This window comes from Emydura macquarii, unplaced genomic scaffold (genome assembly GCF_026122565.2).
Source record: "Emydura macquarii macquarii isolate MOO-44397 ecotype Brisbane River unplaced genomic scaffold, CSIRO-AGI_Emac_v2 contig_2890, whole genome shotgun sequence".
Taxonomy (NCBI): domain Eukaryota; kingdom Metazoa; phylum Chordata; order Testudines; family Chelidae; genus Emydura; species Emydura macquarii.
In genome coordinates this window covers 794,741-811,625 of record NW_027133027.1, presented here as the reverse complement: position 1 = coordinate 811,625, position 16,885 = coordinate 794,741, and the positions used below count along the sequence as shown (strand labels likewise).

At 40.8% G+C, this 16,885-nt stretch overlaps 1 long non-coding RNA gene across 2 annotated transcripts; it reads right to left on the bottom strand.

Moving 5' to 3' along the window:
* Positions 1-978: 978 nt before the first annotated feature.
* On the bottom strand, positions 979-16,227 carry LOC137166575 (uncharacterized). Of its 2 annotated transcripts, none has more exons than XR_010923735.1 (3): positions 16,055-16,227; positions 7,264-7,331; positions 979-3,615 (listed from the first exon to the last, which is right to left on the bottom strand). It is a non-coding gene; the product is annotated as an uncharacterized lncRNA (long non-coding RNA). The 2 variants fall into 2 exon arrangements; XR_010923734.1 differs by having other exon boundaries at positions 979-3,070.
* Positions 16,228-16,885: the final 658 nt, after the last annotated feature.

Sequence of the window (16,885 nt, the reverse complement as noted above, 5' to 3'; positions counted from 1 at the left end):
TAAAACCAAAGTCCTTCATACCAGTCAGGCTTCCTTTCCCATAACCATAGCTCTAGCTCTATATGCTGATAGAGCTTCCTTCCCGCCAGCCATAGCTCTATTGCCCAAACAGTTCCCTCTTTCCTTAACTCTAGCTCCATACACCGACAGAGCTCCCTCCTCCCCCTTCGTCTTGGTAGGCTTAATTCTACCATAAATTATATTTATGGTCATGTTCTGTTTTGGAGGGTCTTGAGTATGGGAGCTTTGGTACCGCCTCCTTTGTATACCATAGGAGGGGTAAGGAGTGAGGTTATAGTTTTGGCCATGGTCACTTTATGGTTCTTTAGTATTTCTTTCTCACTCCTCCCTTTACCCACCTTGCTCCTCCCAACTGGTTGCTTGACCTTGCTCTGTCATCTGTCTTGAAGAGGAGTCAGAATTTTCCTTCATTTGAACAGTCACATATCAAACCCTTCCTACACCTTGAAACATTTTAACTTAATCTCTTAGCTCTTCTCACAGTAATGAAGAAAACATCTGGTTGTGGGTAGGCAAGAGTAACACACAATGCTTTTGTTCTTTGTTTACATGCGTATCTTGAAGACCTTAGCATTCAAGTAGGCAAGCAGGTCCAAAATACTATACACAGGCCTTAATATTTATACAAACCTAAATTTTATACTACCAATCCTAGTGCACCCTCTTTTTTCTCTTTTTCTTCTGGGATCTTCCTGCCCAGGTATTCTGGGAAAAGCATAGGACATGTGGTGGCACATTTTCTGATAGGGCCAGGCCTCAAGATGGAATGTCTTGGTGCTCCCTTTGTACAACTGCTCCTTGTGCAGTATAGTGCCCTGCACCTTCCCTCTTACGGGCATACCACACATGTTCTAAATTGTGTTTCAGACTCCCCATAGCAATGGGCCAGAGGAAGTTGGGTCCAGGTTATCTGTTAGACTTCAGTGGACAGTCTATCATGTTACTTATGTGTTATAATTAATGGTTGTGCTTTGTGGATTCATGTTCCCCTTAACCATTGCCATAAGCATTGCAGGATTAGTATACTTAATAATAGGCCAGCTGCCATAATGATCCACAGCAACATTGAGAAACCTGACCCTTGTAATATGATCCAACATCCTGGCCACCACCAGAAACACGGCTTCTCGTCTTTTGACAGGGTTAAGATTCTTTCAACACCATTTTGGAGTGTATTTTTTAAATGTGTCCAATCGTTGGCAGTTGCAACAAGCTCTTCCTGCAGTCTTTGTGTGCTTTTGTCCATATTATGAGTTCATTGAACGTCCACAGAGAAATGGGGTATTGTCCATACCAGCTTGACCACTTGGTATGGAAGGGGGTAGTATGTACTGGTTTGATTGTCCACAACAAATAGTTCCATTGATCCATTTGTGCAGCATAGTTCTGATAGCAGTATATAGATGTGTGCAATTTGGTTATATGCTGGTGCAGTTCTGCTCCCTAGTGTTATATTACAGGATTGTATACATTCCCAGCAAAACACTCCATATCCTATATACATTACACCTAAATGCCCCGCTTTTGCAAAAGGCCATTGTCTCCGTTCCTCCATCGCCATTGTGGAGGGACACATCCAGATCTCTCTCCTGGATAGACAATTGTTTAGCTCAATTATTGTCCAGTTTACACCATTCCACCCTCCCAATCTGTCTCCCAACAGTTCCCAGTGAACTCCTCCCTTTCTTATTATTCCCAAAGGGACTCATGAGGACTACCTTAGTTGCCTTCCCTTTCCATGGTATCAGGGTAATTATTACACAAGACCTGACCCCACAAGTTGGGAATATTATTTTCCATGTGGACAGGTATGTTTTTGCAAGTGTAGATAGATATGAGCCAGCTTCGCAATTCAAAGCTGAAGGCCACCATCCCGACCATGCATCCCTCATGACATTCATCAGCATTGCTAGCTGAGCATTTTTTATTCCTGTACACACCTCCCCCCAGTTAACCTTCTGAAGCGATTACCCACCCATGTCAGAGGTCTCCTGTCCATTGAGTTAATCGCAGGTTCGCCTCTACTGCCCTTTTCCATTCTGTTGCAATTGTGGATAGCTGTTGTGCCATTATTTCTTTGATTTGCTGTTATAGTTTCACATTTTGGCTTATCAGTCACTTGGTTACCAAATTTTCCCCCAGGTTCCATGCATCCAATCCTGTGTTTTCTGCTGCCCACAAATCCCTTCTCCATCAACAATCCCATGTGTGTCACCTCACCCCCCAATCAAATTGTCGCTTCAACCCTTCTGTGTATGTGCTGCAATTGGGGTCTACATGGTACAACCACCATTCTTTGGGGTATACCACCCGTGTAATAGACTGAAAAAACACATTGAAAAGTGCTCATTGCACCTGCTCCCATTGTGGCTCCCACATGTTTGCTCATCGGGGAATATTCTCAGTTCCAGGCAGTGGCCAACTTAAATTTGGATTCTTCCAGTTTGTCATGCATATTAACCGTAGGGTTACATTCTGTAAAACAATTAAATTGCCATATACCCAACGTCCCAAGTGGGACTTTTTGCCCAATTTAATATGTGCATAACAACTGCACATCCAGGGATCTTCCTCTATGGAAGTAACATTATGATCAAACATAGTGAAATCATACCCTAATTGTGGGATCCCATAACCCAAAGATCATTCACACACCCCAGGATACCAGAGGGTTAGATTTTTTGGGGCCCTCCATAGCAAACCACATGGTTGGATAACTGTGTTTCCCACTGTCATTAACCATGACAAATACCATGCAATTTCTTGATAAATTTGATATTCTCCACTGGGTTGGGATCCCTCCTCCTCTGATCTGTACACCACATTCTGATACTGCCAAATTCCCATGGGAGGATTGCTGGTACAATATTTTCTGGGTAGATCCTTAAAGTCCTCATTTACCTCTTCACCACAACTTGGGGGTGTAGCAGTGCACGTTTCCTCCTTTTGCTACCTCACATCATGGGATCTGGGTAGGAATTGCAACAGCGACAATTGTGCCATGCCATTCCTGAGCCAGGTGGTCCTTGTTTTCCCTTTGTGGCTTCACCTGTAAAAAACATGAGATATAATTTATGCTTCCTCCTTCTTAACCCTCTTTTTGAACCTTTTTATTTGTGTGCAATAAACTGATTCCTCTCCTCCATTCTCTATTCCCCGTTGCAGCAGGCTGGGCCCTAATCAGTCAAGGACTAGGTAAGGCTCTGGCATTTAGGAGCTGGGAATGGATGGTGTCATCCTGGAATCCGGTACATCATTCAATCTCCCACCACAGGTTAATCATGCTTTTCGGACAGGTTATACCGTGGTTTGACCCTTGCTGCTCCTTGTTTATCTTGCCAGGCCACTGCCTGCTGTACTTGTACTTCTTGTGTTAAGCCGTGTCTAGCTGACTTCCCCAGGTACTGGAGTAAGTAATTTTTCCCACTGTTCCATGGGCCTTCCCATAACAGCCTCAGGGGAGCTTTTGATTTCCAGGCTCTCATTTTCATTAAGACAAAGGGCAATAATTCTGATCAGTTTTTTTCTTTCCATTTTCACCAGACTTCTGATTACTTTCCACTTTTACTTTCTCCGTTCAGAACACACAGCAATCTGAAAAAGAAAATATAACCTATTGTGGCTCCTTTTGGAGCTCTAGTAGCATTTTAATTAAGTAGCATATTTGTTTACATTTCTTTTACCCCTTCTACAATATGCATTGCATCTTTCTTGGGAAAATGCACATTTCTTCCACATTAAATGCACATTTCTTCTACAACATTATATTAGTCATAATAATTTTTATATAAAGTGTAACTGTTTATTTTGTACTTAGAGTTTTTACCCTTAACAAAGTGATAGCTTGATTACTCAGAGCCACCTTAAGGCTTGGTGGTTTTAACATTGCTTTCCTTGTGCACTATTCTTTTAACTTTTGGGGGTTTTGTTTTGGTTTTTTTTTCCTGCAGCACTTAGCTGCTCTTTATTACCAAATAATAAAAAAAAAAAAAAGATCCAGAATATTTTTTTACTATACTGTTCCAGCTGCCTCTGCCACAGCCATGACCGTGTCCTCTTGTTTTTAAACAGAGATTGAACTTTATAAATCATTGAGGTACCCAAAAGGCTAAATACTTAATAATAAAGCCAAACAACACTAGCTGTCTGTGGCACAAAGTGTTTATAATTTTTGCAATTTCAAATGAAAAATTCAAATAGGCATGTAGTGGAATATATAATGAGCCAATCCATTTTAAACATACAAAATAGGGTTCCACAAACCAGAAATGTTGGTTTTGGTCCTTAAACGTTTACATAATTACACAAAAATATGTACAATATATTTTAAAAAAAAATTTTTTGTTTAACATCCCTTGCACTGCTCCAATTGTTTTTACACATCCGTACCCAGATTACATTCCCATTTTGTACACTCAGAGACAGCCAAGTTCCAATGAAAACCCCTTATTTCCTTTTTGTGATTTTGACTAAATTGTCCAGTAGTCAAATGATTCAAATTAGATTGTCTCTCTGACTGCTGCCTGCAGTAGTCATTTACAATGGATTATTTACAGACCATTTCTTTGGGAAAAGAGCCCATTTTCCTTCAGAATAGCTATAAAGGCTCACAAGGACAAAACATAGTGGTGGTAGTAGCCACTACCCGAACCCTTTGTATAATTTGTTTAACTATCAGGGTTCAACCCAATATGACTGTACCAAGTTACACATATATTTACATTACTGGGTTTTATTAAACCAAGAATTCTTTTTTCTTTTTATAACAGTCACCCTTTCAACATTTCCACAACTGTTACCTTTTAACTTTTCCACAATTCCCAACTGTTTAATTTCCTTCAACCCCTGTAGTATTAATTTCTACAAAAGCTACTTTTAACTCTTTACTTTTCCTTTAAATCACTTACTTCTGCATTCAATTTACTGTATCTTAGCTTTATTATATCATTCTTTGCTGCCGTAGCTTTTAACATTTCACTGGCAAAATAGTTCTGTGATCTAAAACCCTCCATTCTCTTTTTCAGACTGCTGTGTTTATCAGCCGCTGTTTTTACAGCTTTACTGAGCTGATTCTTATGCATTTTATTCATTTCTTAAGGTGGTGCATTTTGGTTGTAAAACCTGAGCCATCAACTACAATCTCTGCAACACAGCTGCCTTTGTCTGTGCTTTGTCACAAAAGCTTTTTACATGGGTATCCAAAGTTCCCACCATTAAGATTTTAGAGAAGTGTGGGACATGGGAGGGTGGGGAGGTGGAAAGCAACTGACTAACCCTGTGAGATAATTTTAAAGTACTGGCTAACAGCAACAACATTCCTCAGCATCCCAACTGTGGCTTTAACCCTTAACTTTTAAAACGTAAAGCACACACAAAAGGAAAAAAGCAGTGGCGAATGGGGGTCCGAATGGGGGTCGGAGGAAGAAGAAGCAGAGAGAAGGAGTGGGAGGGAAGAAGCGGAGTTGGAAGAAAGGAAAACCTAAGCCAAGAAAAGTACAGACAGTAACAACAAATAGGCCAAAGCATCTGGAAACCTGCACTCCTAACCCCTATCCTGGCTCTGAGAGGAGAGTGGGAGTTGCTGCCATATCCACCGGCGGGGAGTGCCAGCTGTCCTTGCCAGATATTCGAAGGTTGTACTCTGAGTTAACAGGACAGCCCCGTTCCCTACAGCCCTAACCTGGTCAGGGTAAAGAGCCTGACCTCTACCTGTTTTCCCCCTCCCCTATGCCCAAGTCGCAGCTCGTGTCTCTTAAGGTGGTCTGTTAACTCTGCTTTTGATTTCAAATCCTGGAGTGTCAGATTATCTTTAGGCACCCTTACCTCCACTGCTGGTACAGATTTCTCTGTTCATGGAAAGGGTAGGAAGCAAGGTTGTATTTTGGCCATGGTCACTTTATGGCTCTTTAATCTTTCTCCCTCACACCTCTCTTTAACCCTCTTGCTCCTCCCAATCAGTTCCTTGATCTTGCTCTGGAGTCTGTCCTTACCTTCATTTGTACATTCATACAGCAGATCCACACTACACCTTGAAACATTTTAACTACATCCCTTAGCTCTTCTCATAGTAACAAAGAAAACCCATCTGGTAAGAAGGATGTTGGAACTCAGGATGATTGAAGAGTCCCACAGCCAGTGGTCCAGCCTGATCGTCCTAGTCCCCAAGCCTGATGGCACCCTACACTTCTGTAATGACTTCAGGAAGCTGAACAAGATATCCAAATTCGATGCCTACCCAATCCCACGTATCAATGAGCTAGTGGACCAGTTGGGCAAGGCCCGCTACCTGACCAACCTAGACCTGACAAAAGGCTACTGGCAGATCCCCCTAGACAAAGACACCAGGGAGAAAGCCGCCTTCTCCACTCCCGATGGCCTGTTTCAATATACTGTCCTCCCCTTCGGACTCCATGGGGGCCCTGCAACCTTTCAGAGGTTGGACGGACCACCTGCTGAGACCCCACACCAAGTATGCAGCTGCCTATCTGGATGACATGGTCATCCATAGCCCTGACTGGGAAACGCACCTGGGGAAAGTGGAGGCGGTGCTCGACTCCCTCCGGAAAGCTGGCCTCACCGCAAACCCGTCTAAGTGTGCAATAGGACTTGGGTAGGCAAGAGTAACAAATAATGTCTTTGTTCTTGTTTACATGTGTATCTTGAAGACCTTAGCTTTCAGGCAGGCAAGCAGGCCCAAAATTCTATACACAGGCCTTAATACTTACACAAACCTAAATTTTATACTACTAATCCTAACATGCTAATTTTAGCATGTTATCTAGGACTGGAATAAAAGCAGAGTGAAAAGAAAGTTTCTAATTCTATCTCATTAGGCAATCCTTTTATTGGGCTGCCAACCAAATGCAGTTGATACACCTTGCAGTTCAATCCCTTGGACCTCATGACATGACAATCTTTTTAGCAGCTTGATCTTACCTAAGAAACAGCCATCTGAGAGAGACAAATTATGTGATTATGGTCTAAGCATCAGGTGTTATCGTATGGATTCTGGAGAAATGGTGTAAAGTTTCCATCTCACTCTCAAGTCTGCATGCAGCTGGAATGAACATTGAACAAAGATCCAGCACCTTGGCAATGTAATCTTTCTGCCAAGTGCCACTGGCAACAACAAGCGCTGGGTTTAATTGGCCTAGAGTCCCTTTTCTAACAACAAATAACACAATAGCTGGAGCCCGCACCCAGAGCTGGCTCTGAGAAATTAAAATAAAACAGTCTGGTCACCTTTGCAGATGGTTCTTCTGCATTCGTGAGCACTCAGCTGTCTTTTAGGAACATGGACCCACAAGTATCTTTATTTGGGGAAAATGGAAAAACAATTAAAAAAAACATGAACATGATGTGTAGTCACGTACAATAAATTGAGCTACCCAATTCAGGGCACCAGGAATTTGATCAACCCCAGAGTTCCAAATTATAATTGTCCAACTTGTGAAGGGGCAGACTCTGAGTCTCACCCCAAAACCCACCCACCTAAAACCCCATTCATGAGTCCACTGGGACTCAACGGTAGTCAAATGGTGTCAAGGAGTGGCTGTCTTCCACTGGTCTGTGCCTGTCCAGAGAGATCCAGTCCTTGCCAGGTCCTGCTCTAATGTGCAGCTACTTGATCTAGTTCTGTGATACCTGCTCTGCTTCCGAGGGCTTGGTGGGCCAGTGTATTGCTATGTCAGCTCTGTACTGCTGCTGGCCTTGCTGCAAAGTCAGCTCCACACTGCCACTGCCCTCAGTCTGGTCCGGGCCTTCAGATTTCCTCCATACAAAGTGCAAAATTTGCAGGTGGGGAACCCAGAGCAAAACAAGACCCTGGAGTTCCTGGTCTCTAGAACAGAGCCCATTTCCTCCCATCCCTTCTCTTAAGCTTGATTTTCATTTCAAAAACAAAGTCCCATACCCATAAACTCAAGGTGATCCATTCACTCCAGGGCATATCCTGCACCATTCCTATACTGGTTCAGGAATACAGTTGTAATAATAATCATCATCTCTGATTTATAGAATCAAATCATAAACCAATTTCAACCAAAGCTGTAAAACACAGTAGGTGGAATTATGAGCAAGTAAGATTATAATTCACGTAAATGAAGCTGGGCAGATCTGGCTTTTCCCCTTCTTCCCTACAGAAGGAGCAGAGAGTTCCACCCCTCTAACTCTTCTCACCGTAGGGCTCACATTAAGATTTTAGATCCTTCCACTGAAGTATCTCAAAACACTTTCATGTTAAAGTAATCTTCACAATGACCCCTGGGAAGTAAGTTATTATTTTAGCCATTTTACCAATGGGCTCTCATAATAAAGCCCAACTTCCACTGAAGCCAATGGTAGTTTGGTTCAATTAAGGACCACAGAACTTGGCCCAAAGAAATTAAAGAACTTTGTCCATTATCACTTAGCATGTCAGTGGCAGAGATGGTAATGCTTGTTCTCTCTTCCAATTGTTAGGCTTAACTGTTTCTTTTAGGGAATCCTGCTCTCCAGAAAGAGCAGAAAGTAGGAAAATGATAGCAAATTTACAGAACTGTGGAGCTTTCATAGCCTTCCTTACTGAGTTGCAGTGCACCATTCAAAGTTCTTAAATCGTCAGCAATGCCAGTTTTACTGCAGAAGGCATGACCTGTGATCATTTGACTCCTTAAGGTTTCTACCTTCTCTGTTGACTTGCCCTAATGATCCAAGGCAGCTAGAACACTGCTGCAAGATGGGTGTTCCACTGTATTTCTAAAGGGGAGTAAAGTGATTCTTAAATATTGCGAGAAACCTGTCTCAGGTTCTAAAATGGGAGGAAGAAGATAGGTATTGCACCAGTGTTTTAATAATGGAAGTATGAACACATGAATTTACTTTTGTTAAAAGGATATAAAATTGCCAATGCAAAAAAAAAAAAAAATGCTTAAGGCATCTTAGTACTTAGCATTTATTACTAATTTAGCCAATTTTTGTGAAATGATCCTGATTTGATTCACATATATGTTTACTTGAAAGAATCCACCAAATAGTTTGCATGAACAATTTTCAGATTATGCGTTGTTTGAAATGTCAAAGGAAACAGTTTGCATTATTTGTTATTCATGTTGTCTGTGCTCACCTGGTCGTATGATATTTCCTTCTGTTCTCTGATCAGACAATAAACCTTTTAAACTGGAGATAACAAAAGATACATTTCTGGTACAAATTTTCAGACAAATAAGCATTTGTCCTAAAATTCATAAAGCTTTTGGAATTCTCACATAATGTCTAAATATTACAAAAATTGCACATAATACGATCTCATAAATCACAACAAACTAAATTTGGAGTTTTTATTCCCATATTTATTATTATCCCATACGATGTCTGAACAAACACTGACAGATTGGCACTCAGTTGGTTCCTCCCCACGTATCATTTTTTAAAATTATTAGGATAGAGAGAGGACCAGCAACTGATTTAGTGACAAAGGAGGATGTTATCATACCAGTGGCTAAAGAATAAACCTCCAAATTAGATACATCACAGAACTCAGAATGTTTTACTCCTATCCTGTAGCTGTTAGGAACTGGGACAAAGGAGGTCAGAGCAGGAGTTGAACCAAGGCTCAAAGCCAGAGTCAGAAGTCAAGCCGAAGGTCAAAACCAGAGTTGATGGTCAGGCATGAGGCATAGGGGTAGGAACCAGAGACAAGGCAAGGATCAGGCACAGAGCAGGAGTAAGGCAGGAACCGGGGGCAGGGGCAGGAGTGAGGCAGGAACAGGGTTGGATGCAGATCACAGGAGAGACGAAAGGAGTGGAGTGCAATGCAACAGCAATAAGGAGTCTCCACAGTTATTCAGACAGCCCACCCAGTTCACTTCCTAGCTTAAGTAGTAGATGTGAGTCAATCATGCACGTCAGGCTTTGAGCATCCCAGTAGGACTTCCTGTGAGGCCTGACTTTCCAAGATTTGTGAGGTGCTACTTTGTCTCTTTCACTCAGTGACAATGCAGGCATGTCAGAGACTTAGGACCCCTATAACCACTGCTGAAACCAAGGACCTTCAACTTTGGATCCTGACAGTAGCTGCAACAAGGGTAAAGAAATTATTATTTTCCTTGTCAGACTTTCTTTTCTTTATCATCCCACACCCTCGGTTGCATAGGGCATCCATCAATGTCCACCTTTTATTTAAGGCTTTTGCTGGTCTGTTCAGGTTTTTGAATGTCATGTTGATGGATTTAGCTTCTTTCTTAGTTGTTCTGCATAATGTTTCTGTGACCAGATATTCTACTCACTGGCGCCTCCTCCTGGGGGTTCTAGGGATTAGCTCTGCCAGGCTGATGCCCCTTCCTGTGGTTGCACTCCATCTCTCTGTTTCACTCCAGAAACCGCTGCTTCTTTTTCATGACTCGACCCTCCAGCCAGCCCACTCAGCAGTTTCCCCTTCCGGAATGGTCTTTCAAGGTCGTTCTCCACAAGTAGCATCAGGCAGTCCTCACATCCACTGCCCTGACTATGTCACTCCAGCAGTCTTCATATTCACTGCCCTTAGCAATACCTCTCTGAAGTAGTTGGTAGGAGAACTCAGGCCCACCCTCTACTCTGAGTTCCAGTCCAGGGCCATGTCATGAACAGTTAATGTCTGTGGCTACACCACCTTACTGCTATCACCCCTGGACTCCTTCCTTCTGTGCTTCTTCTCCCTTACCTCAGAGAGAAGGACTGCAGGCTTCCTCCCTGCTGCTCACCCTACACTATTTCCAGCTTCCTGTTCTCTCACAGGTAAGCTTCCTTCTAATTAGCTCCTTCCTCACAATTTAAATCTCTCCTGTTTGCAGGTTAATTGGCTGATTGGGCCCACTTGGCTCTTCCTGGGCCTATATGGCCCCATCACAGTTTCTCTAGGTCACCCTCATTTTCCCTTTCTAGGTGGTGTCTACATTATCACTTGACATGAAAGTCATTTTGGTGGCATCCTTAGAGCATGTCCAAAATATGTCCATTATTTTGTTCTTATCATATTTGATGCTTTAAGCTGGTTTTCCCTACTTCAAATTTTTGATGTTGCAACTCTTTCCAATGGACTCCCTGCAGCTGTCATTATCTTCTGGAGCTGGCTGACATCTGTAGTAGAAATCCCCAACACCAACAATAAGGTGGGCTCAGTCACTTGCTCCCTCTGACACGCTACTAGACCTCATGTTTCTCAAGCCTAAGGGCATAGCACAAGACCTATGTATTAGAATAAGATTAACAGCAGATCTGTGCAGCAGATGAAAGCCATGAAATTTAACAGGTGAAGAATTCAATTCCTGCCTCATTTAAAATTTTAATTACAATTCATTTAAACAACAACGGATTTTTGTTTGTTTTTTGTTAGGTCCCAGGGAAGAGGAGCAATATCAAGTTGCATAGGGAAATGGAAGGGGAGAGAAGAGAGACTGAGGACTGGTTCACACTTACCGTGCGATTCGGCAGCAGTCGACGGGACTTACGCAAACTACGCAGAGTAGTTTGCTAAACTGACATCGACTGCTCTGCTTCCCTTCTGCGCCCTGTTCTCACTGCGCTGAGCCGCTGTTCCCGTCGGCTCAGCACTACGCTACTTGAAGGGGTGGACTTACTCAGTCGACTTCCTGATCGATTGAGCAGGTCTCACTGATCAAGAAAGATCGATCTGGCAGCGGCGATTTTGCTGCCGTCAGTCTGAACATAGTTGAGAAAAATGGCAAGTGGGGTGATCTGTTGGAGAGATCTGCTACTTGCAGAGGCCTAAGGTGCAATGCCAGATGAGAAAGATTCTTTCCAAGTAATGTTCTCTCCACTACCATCCAATTTTGGTGCAAGATAACCTTAAAAGGACACTAGTTGTGGGGAGACATGAAAGTTGGTTAAACAGGGCTTGGGGCTTCCCACGAAATGCAGATCCAGTCAAGGAGCAGCTGTCAGCTCAGGCACTTTAGGGACTGTGATGCTATCACTGAGGACAGAGTCCATTTTGCGGCAATAGACATAGCCATAAAATTAACAGATTAAGAGTAAAGTGAGATACTTTTTCTCCCAGGGGCTTTCTAGTCTCTGCCAGCCTGGAGAAGGCAGCACTAAGCATAAAACCCATACAATGATCCCCCATTGAACAGCACTCTCCATTATTATTAGACAGCTAGGCCAGCCTATTGGTGGTGTGCTAAAGCTCTGTAGCTTTAGTTTTCCTTGGTATCATTGTTTTGGAACAATATTCCCAGTTACTTTGTCACCTCACATGGAACAGAAGCGCTCTCAGTCTGTTATTTTAAAGTTAGCCCAGTGAAATCTTGAAGAAAATAAAATAGATGAAAACACAGAGACCTTGCTGCCCATAAAAAGAGAGAATGGATCCAGTGTTTCTGATCCAGATTGTTGTATGTAGACAGCAAGTAGAATCATTTGCAAATACTAGGGGTGAAATTTTGACCCTGTTGAAATCAAGGGGAGCTTTGCTATTGACTTCAGTGGGGCCAGGATTTCACACTAAGTATTTCCCCACCATCTGCAGGTAACACAGTCTGGAAATATGGTACAGCTTTAATTATTTCAGCATTTAAAAAGGCAAACCCCGCACAATTCCTGCCCATTCAAGGCAGTCATAATTGGGTTAACGTAACAGAAAGCCAAGGTGTAGCTAGGTTATCATCCAAAACAGGTTTAACACAGAGCCTACAATCAGCAGGATACTTGGAAAAACAAATAGCCTTGAAGGGATAATCGCTGTTTGGAAGTCAAGTTATGTAAAACATATTTCCCCCTGTGTTATTGCTTCAAGTTGTTTGATTGCACCTAGTATGTGTAAAGAGTGAAAATTACAGAATCTTCACCCTTACTGGTTTAGGCTCTGTTTGTTGTAATAGCTACTTAAGTTTTAAAGGGTTTTCTTGCCTTCTTCCTTTGGTCTTTCTTCATGCAGGTAAAAGCTGATAGGAGTAAAGTAATGAGACGGGATGAAAAAATAAGCAGTCAAGGAAACACTGCCAATTTTCTAAATCAGACGCCAAAGCTTTTGGCACCTTTTTGTAGTTTACTAAACACTGAGTCCAAATTTATCATCAAAGAACTAGCTAGGCATGCAGATTGCACACATGGTCCATATCTCTCTCAAAGGAAAAGCTTACAAACCTAGAGTACTTCACAGTGTCACTTTCTTTTAAAACATAGATCAAATAAAAAAAATCCCCAACACTACATTGTATAATATACTACAGTCTATAAAAATATACAATTGTATTTCTCCTTTTCCCCTTCTGTATTAATCCATATAAAATATATATAATGTACCACACACAAATGCACACTAAAACTAGATTCAGAATAAGTTTTCAGATAATATAATACATCAACACACACAAGTGGATTGTGAGTGCTCATATTTATTTCATGTAAATATCCTTGGTATGCAAACTGAGCTATCAGAAGCATATATTAATAGATCAGTACAGAATCCCCTATTTTAATCTCTGGATTCTGATAACATATACAAGTCACTTCTTTTGTGGTTTCACGTTGTCAGTAAGCAGACTAAATTCTGGCTCCATGGCCCTTATCCAGCAAAGCACTTCATTATATGTGTAACTTAAGTAACTAATAAAATTTATATTAATATTATAACTAAAATAGTACTACTGACTACTCGCATGCTTAAAATTATTCATGTGCTTAATTGGCTTGCTGGATCAGACCCTTAAATAGTAATCAAAAACACTAACATTTATGGTTGCCGATGTTTGAAAGGGGACATCAAGAGACACATCTTGCATAAATTTGAGGACGAAAGGAAGGGTCGTTATTGTGTACACTTCAGCTCATTCTCATCTTTCTTTCTCCCTTTTTCCTATTTTAGTTCCTTTTTGTTACCCATTAGTAGGGACAAGCAGGGATATCAGATAAACACCTGCGCTTTCCAAACTGAACACTGTATAGTATCACCACGGGTTTACAATATACTAAAAGAGCTTTCTTGGAGGAACAGTTGAAATATGGTAGATATTTTGCTGAGCAGAAACTTTTTTTTCTAATAAAGTAGATAATTTAGACTTGTAAGTATATGTGAAATGGGTGACTTAAAGATGCTATGAGAACCTTAATTTTTTATTTCCTGCTTATGAGGACTTCAGTGGGGTGAGGATTTCATTCCAAGTCATTGATGTCTAACTATCACATTCTATTAATGTGCTCTTTTTTACATTTTAAATATTACATATTACAGATCTTCAGCTGCTGTAAATTGTCATAGCTCCATTGATTTTAGCTGAAGACCTGACCATACACATATGGATATATACCCACACAAATATCCACCTTGCAAAATTCTACGTACCTTTTTGATCATGGTTAAGTAATTTTTTTATGGGCAAATATTATTTATTTTTTCATTATAATCACCATTGTTGTAAAGGGCTGGAAAGCAGATTTTTGCCTAGGCTGTTCAACTTTCACTCCAATTTTACAAGGTGAAGATTATATTTTACACCGATAAAGGCAGATAATAGAATCTAAACAGGAGAGGACAGATGAATAAATACATTTTGCCAGTTTGCTAGAATGTTACTAACTTCAGAGATGAAGATTATGCTTTGTGTCATCTCAAAAATAGTTTTATCTGTATTTCTAAAATCACCATCTAATTTTGAGATATATGTTGTGCCTTAACCCTAGATAGCTATTTTAATAAATTATACATTTTCAGCATAATTCTTAATGTACCACACACGCACTATCATCTGAAGAATATGTTCTGCACTCCACCATGCATTCAAAATAAGCAATGAATCATTAATGATACAAACCCACATGGGGAGGTCCGAATAAAACTTGCAGTCTGCGTCTTATATTAGAATTCAGACTTCATATATCATTAGATGTGTAACTTTATATTTATTTACCATAGTAAAAAGTAATTTAGGGAAAAACTAGCTATTTATATTGCCTTTTTGGCTTCTTCTTTAATTTGGCTGTTAGTGCAATTTACCACATTTATTTGGAAATGATTGGTTGATTTACTATTTTCTGCCAGCCATGTTGCCTTCATGTATTGCAGTAAAAGCTGGCTGATAATTTGAAAAAATCCGACTAACATTTTCTGCAAAAACTTCAGAAATATTTTTAAAACAGATTTGCTGTCCTTTAACCAGCTTATGCAGTGGTAAAGGTTTTTCAAAATTTGAAATTTAAAAAAAAAAAAAAAAACCTGAACATTTTCAAAAAATGTTGACATATTGAGCTGCTCTAACTGCAGTGTTGCTAATTATTATTTCTGTTACTGTGCCAAGAGGCCTTTTTCAGTGTTTGTGCCTATGCAGTCACATTTATTTGGGGCCAGACTATGACTGGCCTCAACACAGCTGTGCAGTAGATTTAGGCCCCTTGAACTCTCTCCTTAACCACATTACGATTCTGTTCATCAAGGGTGCAGCTGTCAGGGGAAAAGCAGGGGCAGCATTCCTGCTCCTTCTCACCCCATAAGTAGCTGGGCAGGAAGGGGATTGGAAATGGGTGAGGAAAGAATGACAACTCTTTACACACACACTAGGTATGAAACCTGCACAAAGTTTGGTAAAATTCAGGTTCAGATCTGGGTCCAGACTTTGTGACTTGGGTTGCTCTCTAACAAGGATGGCTGCTCTCTAACAAGGATGGCAAATATTTCACAACATCCACTCACATTTTCAGTGCAAATGCTCATTTAAAACACATAGGACTTTATGCAGGAAGTAACTGTTACAACATTCAGCAAATCAGTATTAAAACTGCATTATTTGAAGAGGATGAGGAGAATAGTTTGTGAGAGGAAAGCTATGAGTGCTTTTGTCAGGAGAATTATTTTTTAAACAAATACACATCTTTTGGTGTAGTCTCATGCATTCGAAGAAAGAAAAATTGCTCTTCCTTAGTATCACTATAAACTTGAGATTAAAAAAAAAAGTCTTAAATGGCTGAGAGAGATTAAAAGTATCAAAAGAGTGGGATGAATACCACAACAGGAAGGTAAATCCCTCCCTTCTGCCCATGCTCCAATTCAAATAAAATTTACCTTGCTTGTTTCATTATAGGTGAAACTAAAAAGGCAAGAAGGAAAAGTACTCATGACACAGCACCAGCATGGCTTCCAGATGTTTTCTGAGTAATAAAGAACCCAGAGGATTGAGAAGCAAATCCTAATCCCGGTTGTCTCCATACAAAGAGACTGTACTACTGAGAGATTAACAGATTTTACACAGAGAAATACTTTGGGACAAAACTCCTAACTGATTCCACCTGGTAGGACCCTCCTGAGCTGACTCATCTGCTATCAAACTTGAATCAGCTGACAGGTTTTTAAATGATGGACTCCTTTGGGTCACATTACTTAATTATACAGTACATCCAGGAATACGCACATGGGTCTTTTATGGTAAATGCTATGACTGTCTTAAAAACTCATTAATATGTCATTAACCAAGCAGACATTTACTAATTAAACAATTAGATCCTCTCTTCAATTCCTTTGTTCCACCCAGAGATACTCAGCTACTCAGATCCTCACTTTAGATTTTGAAAAATTTCTTTTCCAGGAAAAATGTATGCCTATAAAACAAACCCTAGGACTAAGACATTTCCTTAGCTTTTGGCCCAACAATCAAATAGGAAACTAAGAACAAGCAACAGATCCCCAGCTGGTGCAAATCAACATTGCTAAACTGAAGTCAAAAGAGTTATGACAATTTACAACCCATGAGGACCTGGCCCCAGGCTTTCTGAATGCAAATGATTTAGTGATTTCAAATGTTAGTCCTCAATCAAAATGTTGACTTTTCTTGCCCAACCTAATTGTGATTTCAGGAATGTGTTGAAGTGAATTCAGCTTCCACTTTAACCTGCATAA